This window comes from Stegodyphus dumicola, chromosome 11, assembly GCF_044657685.1.
Source record: "Stegodyphus dumicola isolate Sdum_Otavi_A_Nest chromosome 11, ASM4465768v1".
Lineage (NCBI taxonomy): Eukaryota > Metazoa > Arthropoda > Arachnida > Araneae > Eresidae > Stegodyphus > Stegodyphus dumicola.
Window position 1 is genome coordinate 144,276,945 of NC_140778.1, and position 8,947 is coordinate 144,285,891.

The window sequence follows — 8,947 nt, forward strand, 5'->3', positions numbered from 1 at the left end:
TAAGCGGTCTCGTGGAAAGAAAACCACGCTTAAAAATAGGGCAGCTGCTCAGACAGCCCCCCCTCAAGGTTCTTCTAAGCCCCAAGCACAAGCTACTAAAGCACGTCCCATGCCTGCTCCCCCTAACGACGTCAACTCACCGTCGTATGCAACGTCGGTGAAGAATGCCACCGGGCACGGATTCAGAGCTCAGAATCCAAGACTGCCGGCCGCAGAAAAACCTGTAGCCCCAGCAGTATTAACCTCAGCAGAGTGTACAAATGATTCCGAAGATGTCTTCGCATCCACACTAAAATGCTTGATTGAAATCTCCCGTGACCCTACGGTAGACAAGCATATTCTGCTCCAAGCCTTCAAAAGAGCTATGCCAAAGCTTAGGCAGGCAGACGCTCTGATGAGGGCTTTTTACTTATATGAAAGCTATATCGAGCTTTCAAATTAATTTCGACCTTCATTAGACCCATGTCTTCTGTTTTTCAGCCAGGAATCTTTTTAAACGGCCTAATATTCAATTGTGTCAGAAAAAGTTCATTTACCAACTCTGAACTAACCATTGGCTCCTGGAATGCCAATGGACTTCAAAACAAGATACATGAAGTAAGAGACTTTGTGGTAGAACACGATCTTGACGTGTTTTTAGTCCAAGAGACTCATCTAAACTCACGGAATACTCCCAAAATTGGGAATTATGACATTTACTCGACGGACAGGGTGTCACAAGGCAGAAATCCGAGTGGTGGCACTTGTATTTATGTGAAACATTCGATCAAACATCACATAATACCGTCGCCTGATTTAAATATTTTGGAAGCGACTATTATCCAAATTTTCCTTCAAAATTCTCCCCCACTCACAATTGTTTCAGCTTACTTACCTCCACAATCAACTGCACGTGGAAGACTTCTTTCCCTGTCAGTGATTTTGACAAACTTTTGAATATTTCAAATCACCTGATCATTGCTGGCGATCTAAATTCACGTCATACCGCACGGTTTTGTCCTAACAGGAACAGGTATGGCATTAGTCTAAATTCATGGTGCCAGAGTAACCATGTACAGATCATAGCTCCTACCCTCCCGACTTACTACCCTGTAAGAGGGTCCCCTGCAGTACTCGATCTGGCTGCTTTCTATAATATTTTCTTTAGGCATGAAATTGAAGTGATACAAGACTTAGACTCTGATCACTATCCTATTTTGATAACCTTAGATGTTCAAAATCGTTACTCAAAATTACAGGAGCGAGTCTCAACAAATTAGGGCGATTTTCGATTTATTTTGGAAAACACTGCACTTCCTCCCATACAAATTTCCAGCAATGCGGACTTTGACAGGCAGATTAAAAATCTGGAGTCTTTACTTAAAGAAGCGAGAGCTGCGGCTTCAAAACCTATTCAGCACCCTGGTGCTAGACTCCCACCTGAGACTAAATTCAAAATTAAGCAGCGGAACTACTTGCGAAGAATCTGGCAAAGGTCGCGCGATCCCAGTATCCGCGTCCAATTTCGCAAGATACAAAACGAGATAAGGACTGAAACCCGCTTATTAAAACAAGCGGAGTGGAAAAATTATATTGAGTCCCTAACGACTGAAAAAAAATCGATTTGGCGTGCAGCCGCCCGATTACGCAAACATTACAAGCTCATTCCGCCCCTTGAAACGGCCGATGGCGCACAGATGGCCTACACAGACTCAGAAAAGGCCGAAGCTATTGCTGACAGCCTTGCTACTCAATTCACACCAAACAACGACTCCTACTGTAACCGCCCGGTTACACAGGGGCGCATCCATTCACGGGTTGAAGACTTTCTATCACAACCTTTCACGCCTGACCTCAGGCCAACTGATCCAACTGAAGTCATGGTTTACATTGATAAAATTAAACCTGACAAGGCCCCCGGCATAGATTCAATTTCGAATCGCATGATCAAAAACTTCCCCGTAATGTTTATTGTCTGGATTACGGTCCTTATTAATTTAATGCTCAGGAGAAGCTATTTTCCCGACTGTTGGAAAACTGCAGCTGTCGTGCCCATTCCAAAACCGGGACAAAATTTAAACTTACCCGTCAATTACAGACCAATTAGTCTGCTCTCGTCTCTCTCAAAAATCTACGAGTATGTCTTGCTTAATCGCCTGAATGAATTCTGTCGAGATCAAAATTTGATCATCCCGGAACAATTCGGCTTCCGACCTAAACACTCCACTGTACACCAGTTATTACGTGTAGTGGAATTCATTCATGAAGGCTTTCGCAAGCGAGAGAAAACTGGTATCGTCTATCTTGACGTAGCCAAAGCCTTTGATAGGGTTTGGCATGACGGACTTATCTACAAGCTCATGCGGCTTAGTTTCTCGGCTCATTTCATTAAAATTATTAACTCGTACTTGACCGGACGAAGTTTCCGTGTGCGAGTTAACCACGAATTCTCCACTCCCCGCCCAATCTATGCCGGCTGTCCATAGGGCAGTCTCGTCGCGCCTTCAGTTTTCAACCTCTACGTAAATGACATTCCTAAGGCCCCTAGTATCGATCTTGCTTTATGTGCGGACGATACAGCCATCATCGCACAACATTACAACACCTTCACGGTAATCTCTACACTACAGAGTTACCTTTCAGCCTTAGAACTCTGGCTCGGTTTGTATAAAATCAAAATCAATGTCGCAAAATGTGCTGCTACTCTGTTCATCCGAAGAAATATCCCCCGTTTAGATAACTTAATTCTCTTCGGTGAACCTATTCCCTGGGTTTCTTCATATAAATATCTTGGTGTATTACTTGATTCAAAATTAACTTGGCAACCTCACATTCAAAAAATCATTGCGAATGCGACGGCTGTCAAATCCAATCTGCGCCCCTTCTTCGCTTTAAATAGCGACCTGTCAATTGACAACAAGATTTTGCTCTACAAGTCTATCATAAGGCCTGTTCTGACTTATGCATGCCCCATTTGGGGCTCATCAGCACTGACTAACAGAAAACATGTCCAAACTTTTCAATCTAAATTGCTTCGGCAAATACTCAAAGCTCCGTGGTATATAAGGAACGAAGAGATTCATAACGATCTCAAAATTATGCCCATTAATCGCTTTATACAGCGACTTTCGGAAAACTTTTTCAAAAATATTCAACATGTTGCAAATCCTGTGCTGCATATGCTACCTGTATATGATCCTGCAGTCGCCTCATCTAGGAAGAGACCGATCGGTTCTCAACCCGGACTATGCTGCAAACCCATTTAAACGGGCAAGGTATGCTCACACTGACATGCATGTGAATAATTACTTCTCGTTCCTTCCCCTTCCCGCCTCTCGAGTCTTGAATGCTTAAGTCATTGACCGGAGGAACCCCTCCTGCTTCTTTAAGAAGAAGCTTTACAGTCGCAGGCGACTGAACCTAATTTTTAAATCTAAAGTCAATTGACTATTTCTCTACTTCAAAATAGCTCTTTCAGCCCTTCTAAAAGGGCTTTTACTTGATTTTAGCACCCCTTAAGAGGTGTCAATCATTTAGCCTTAAAGACCGCACTGAATAGCGGGCGGAAACGAAACTGCTCCCTCCGTCAGCTGACCAACTGACACAGCAACTTTTTTCGACGCGTAAGAGCGTTCCCCCCCCCGTCCTTTCCCCTCCGCAAAGTTGACGTTCGCAAAGAAAGATCAAGTATCAGGAACACCTGCTTTTATTTTCTAGTCTTTAGCAAAAATTTTGTTTAAGATGACTGCCCCTATCTAATTTATTCTGGCTCTTATTTTGGCGCAAAATTAGACCTTCTGAGTTTTATATTTGTTTTCAGTGTGAAGGCACTTATTCTTAAAAGCTTTTTTCGGCTTAACAAAATTTTTACCTTATTAGAAAATTCCCTCTTTTGATGATGACATTTTATTCTTCAGATGATGTGGAGGTAAAGGCGTTTATGCCTAAGAACTCCGTAACACGAACTTCCTTGATCCTTGATCCTTGAGAGAGAGAGTAGAAATACGGACAACAGATTTTCATTGGTGTCTAATAGCTTTGGGAATAAGTAGTCTTTCAGTCACTCAAGCTCCGACGCATTCAAATGCGAACGGTTCTCAGATACTATTCGAACAAACAGGGCCAACGGGTTTAGTTATACTACATTACAAAGAAGATAAAAGTGGCGTCCACTATGTTAGAGGAAAGGCCTTTTGGTGGTGAAATCTGTCAATGCGTACATCAAGAGTTGGCCTCTTATCTGTTGATCTACGTCTGTAAAGAAATACCGCAGAAACATGTGTTCAAAAAGACCACTTTTATACTTCTAAATACTTTCGTTCTGACAGCAAGATTCTTTTAAAAAATCAAGTTGTTTTCAATATAGAAAAAAAAAAAAAAAAGTAATAAGCTAATTTAAATTTTTTTTCACAGAATCAAGTAGGAAGATAAAATATTATTATATTTTCGCAGAGATTATTTTGCGAGTAATGTTTTTCAAGTTACGAAAATCTCACCTAAGTGCATGTATTTTCAAATCAGATTTATTAAATGCCTAATTTACTAAGTTGTCTTAATTTACTAAACAATCGTACTTTCGAACATATAAAATATACATTAATACATACATAAAAATGAAATAAAATTTGAAAATAATGCAATTTAGGAATTAGTGTATTAAAAATAATTAAAAATTTGTTGTGATATCACTTTTTACGTTATATGCATTTATTTTATTTTTGTAATATGCGTTTAAATTTATTTTACTCATGTCCATAAATTAAGGATAATGCAAAATCAGGCAAAGGAAGAGTTAGAAGCAAAACAAATTTGACTTATTTGTAAAGCTTATTTATTAAACAAAAGGTAAAGAGCAAAAAAAGATGCTATATGTTTGATATTATTAAAAAAATTAGCGATTTTTTCTCACTGGAGCAAATCACAAAAAAACCTATTTACAAAAGACCAATATTACATGGTTGGTATGATTGTTAATACATTGTATGTCTCCCAGACGATGCAATACAGTCCGTACAACGCCTAGGCATGCTGAGTATCAAATTATCGATCTGATCTTGGGGGATATTACACCACTCAAAAAGCAATGATTTCCGAAGTTCCGGTAGACATGTAGGAGGAGGTTGACGGGCTGCAACTCGTCGGCCAAGCATGTCCCACACGTGCTCTACTGGATTCAAGTTCGGTGAGAATGCTGGCCAGTCCAGTTGATATCCTCCGATTGAAGGCATTCGCTTACGATGTTTGCACGGTGAGGACGGGCGTTGTCATCCATAAACACAAGTTGTGCGCCCATGGCGCCCCGAAACAAACGTACATGTTGTTCCAGAATGACGTCCCGATAAATTTGGCTTGTCATGGTTCCAATTTGAACATGCATGTCAGTTCTGGAACCCAGAATAATTCCACCCCAAACGAGCACTCCTGCACAACCGTAACGGTGTCGTTCAATGATGTATTCTTGGTGCTAACAGGTACCTGGAGTTCTCCATATGAAAGTCCGGCGAGAGTCAGACTGCAAGCTAAACCTGGGACTGCAAGCTAAACCTTCCTCGGAAAACATCACACTAGCCCACTGTTGCGGTGTCCACAATGCATGCTCTCTACTCTAGGTTAACTGCAGGTGACAGTGAGTTGCAGTAAGTGGAACGCATCTGACAGGTCTACGAGCATATAGACCAATCTGCCCTAAGCGTCTGTACACGGTCTGCCTTGAAATTGTCGTACCAGTGGCTGAAGTCCTGGTACCGTCTGTGCACCGCCTGTTTCTTTTGGCAGTAACTGACAAATAACGGCCCTCATTCGTCTTTGTAACTCTGGGGCGACCTGTGCTGTAATGTCTACTCACATTACCATCATCTTGGAATCTTTGCCAAAAGCCATGACACTCTGGGCAATTCCAATTTCGTCTGATACTTCCAGTTGGGTACGCCCATATTCCAGACGGCCGATAATTCTACCACGTAAAAAATCATCTAAATGCATCTTTCGTGTCATAACTATTCGGTTATTTCACTGAAATGCTTATAATGCGCCTGCGAAAAATTTTACTTCCTTGCCTGTATTCCTTATATATCACTCTCTTACTCTCGTCATTGTGACGTACCATATGTGTCATCTGGTTACTTCCTGAAATTTGCATATGATTCTTGAAGATGTGTGTAGTGATTTTACAGGTGATATATTTATTTTAGAGTTCGAGTTCCGCGTGAATCCGAATTATCCTTAATTTATGGACATGAGTGTATTTCAGTATATGCATTTATTAGCCTTTGTTGTCAAATTTTGTCCGATTATTTGAATATGGCAAAGCAAACGCAATCTGTCTGTCTAAGGATAGACAAGTCGCTGTAGTAGGCTTTCTAAGTAAAACTCACTCATATCCATGGGAAAAACTATGAAACCCAACCATGCAGCCAATTTGTTCGTTTTGGTTTCAGTGCGAGTGGAATTAGTAGTAATCAACGGTCTTATCTAGGTGGGCCATTATTGGGCTCTGATAGAATTTGAAAACCTGATAAATCGTATTTAATAAACATAATATCAGTAAACGAAAAAGATTTATAAAACAAAAGTAAAATGCTTGTATCGGACATAACTAAATATCGATATAACATATAATTACACTGATAAAGTTAGGTGTTATATCACTGAATTCTAATACTAAGCGGAATATACATTAATTCTACATATAGAAAATTTTAGCAAATTTCGCGGGGAATGTCTGTCGCCAAAATCCTTATTATATACATCGTTATTTTAAATTCATTGCATATCTCGTATTTTTACTCTTGCCTCAAAACACATTTAATTTACAAATAACTTTATTTTTTATTTAAAATTAATAACTTTATTTCCCTACAGAAATTTCTCTTGATCTTATCAGTTATAGGATAACACGCGCGAAACAATTTTCTGTTTACAAATATATGCGCTAGTAAGAAAATGCACTTCGACAGCAACTCATTTCAATAATGGTAAAATTTTTCTAAACATAAGAAATTTGTTACTTAAATTCATTTTTTCATTAAACAAAGAACAAAACAGAATGAGACATTATTAAAAATGTTTCATTGACATTTCATATTCTGAAAACAAGAACATTACTATAAAAAAAAAAAAAAAAAAAAAAAAAAAAAAAAAAAAAAAACAGCATATTTCATTTAACGGGGACCAACTTTGACGCATAAAATTTTCAATACAAAATATTTTAAGCATGTTATGCTGTAATCGTTTGGTTTATTTAATTATGGCAAAGCACTCGAGATTTACATAAGGGAAAGGATGCCTTCGTGGAGGACTTTCTAACTTTCTAAGGGGAGCCGGCTTGTGTACACGTTACACATGAGAAAGACACGAAAGCATCCATGTAGCTAGCCTTTCGCCGGAATTCGAACCCCGGATAGAACTACCAGTATTCCATTGTGGGCTAGTTTGGATAACGGAAAAGATAAAAATCTCATAACAAAGGCAAAATGATAGCCTGTATAATACAAAGTTATTGCCATTTCAATAGCATAAAGTGACTTTCGCCATATTGTATTTTATTTTATTTAGCTCATGACAAAATATACGAGGACTATTTGGTAGTTTGACCTGGATTGAAACCTCTGTGAACTGGCTCACCACATCTGCGTTTTCGTGAATTTTACCTATATGTAACACCGGTACGAGATAGTTTCCCTTAGAAGGTCTTTCACGAAAGCATACCCTCTTTAAACAGATCGCCCTTTGCGAGCTTTGTCATTAATCTAACAGTCCAAACGTAATCCCAAGCGAGGACTCCTAGTCAGAGCACGTCTTCGTGAAGAACTTTTTAAATGAGATTGGCTTATATTCGCGTTAAATATAGGCAGCAAAAATCCACGAAAACTGCCATGTAGCTAGCATCGCGAACACATAGTTATTGATTTTTAATTTGTTTTGGTTTTATGTGATTACGGCAAAGCCTCGAGGGATATCTGCCTAAGAGGGGAGGGATGCCTTCGTGGAGGACTTTCTAAGAGATACTGGCTCGTATACAAGTTACACGTGTGGAAAATCACGAAAACGCCCTTGCAGCCAGCCCGTTCGCGGATTCGAACCTCAGATCGAATTACCAGTGTTCAGCGACGTTTACTGATCGGCCGCTGGTAGGTCACAATTATTGAGTACCAACGGATTAATTAAGTTAGGAATTTAATAACTTTCATTCGTAGTGCTGCTATCAGCACTGACATTTGGAGAGGTTATTTTCTAACGAAATTCTTTTAATGTAATTAATTTAATTCGTTAGCTAATTGTTCCTCTGACTAATTTTGTGCGCAGTATATGTAACTCTTCCATACATTAACTGTTTTACTTAACTTACAATCCATTAATTTTAAGCGATTTTATACCGGTAGATTTCTTTCCAAAAAATTTCCAAGAAATGCACACTTTTTCCCTAGATTTTAAAACTAATTTGTATTTCAAATCTTAATAATAAAATTTTTAAAAACAAATATTTCTAGAAATTCCTGCGGCATATGAATTTATTCGATTTAATTGAAGTTTCCGAGTAGAATATCTTCCTTTCGACATCCAAGAAATTTTTATATGTGAGTTCGCGTTTACAAGGAACACACAGCCACATATTCGAATACAAAAATCAGGCATACTGAAAGCACATTTTTAACATTTCAAAATGTAAAAAGGAAAAATATACCATTAGAAACACCCGCACTTGAAATACGAGGGCAAACAAGATAGTTTGCAAGATTTTATATTTTATCCTGTTCTTGATGTTGTAGACAATTTTTAATACATTATATAATATATGGTTTATTAAAAAGTACGTCTTACGTTACAATTGTTACTTTTTCCTGTTTCTTCTAAATTTCGGTAATGTACTCGTATTATAACATCGAGCGATTCTGTTTAACTTTCATTTGTATAAATAACCACAAGGCAAACTGTTGTAAAACGATTTATCTTCATTCACACACTTGCA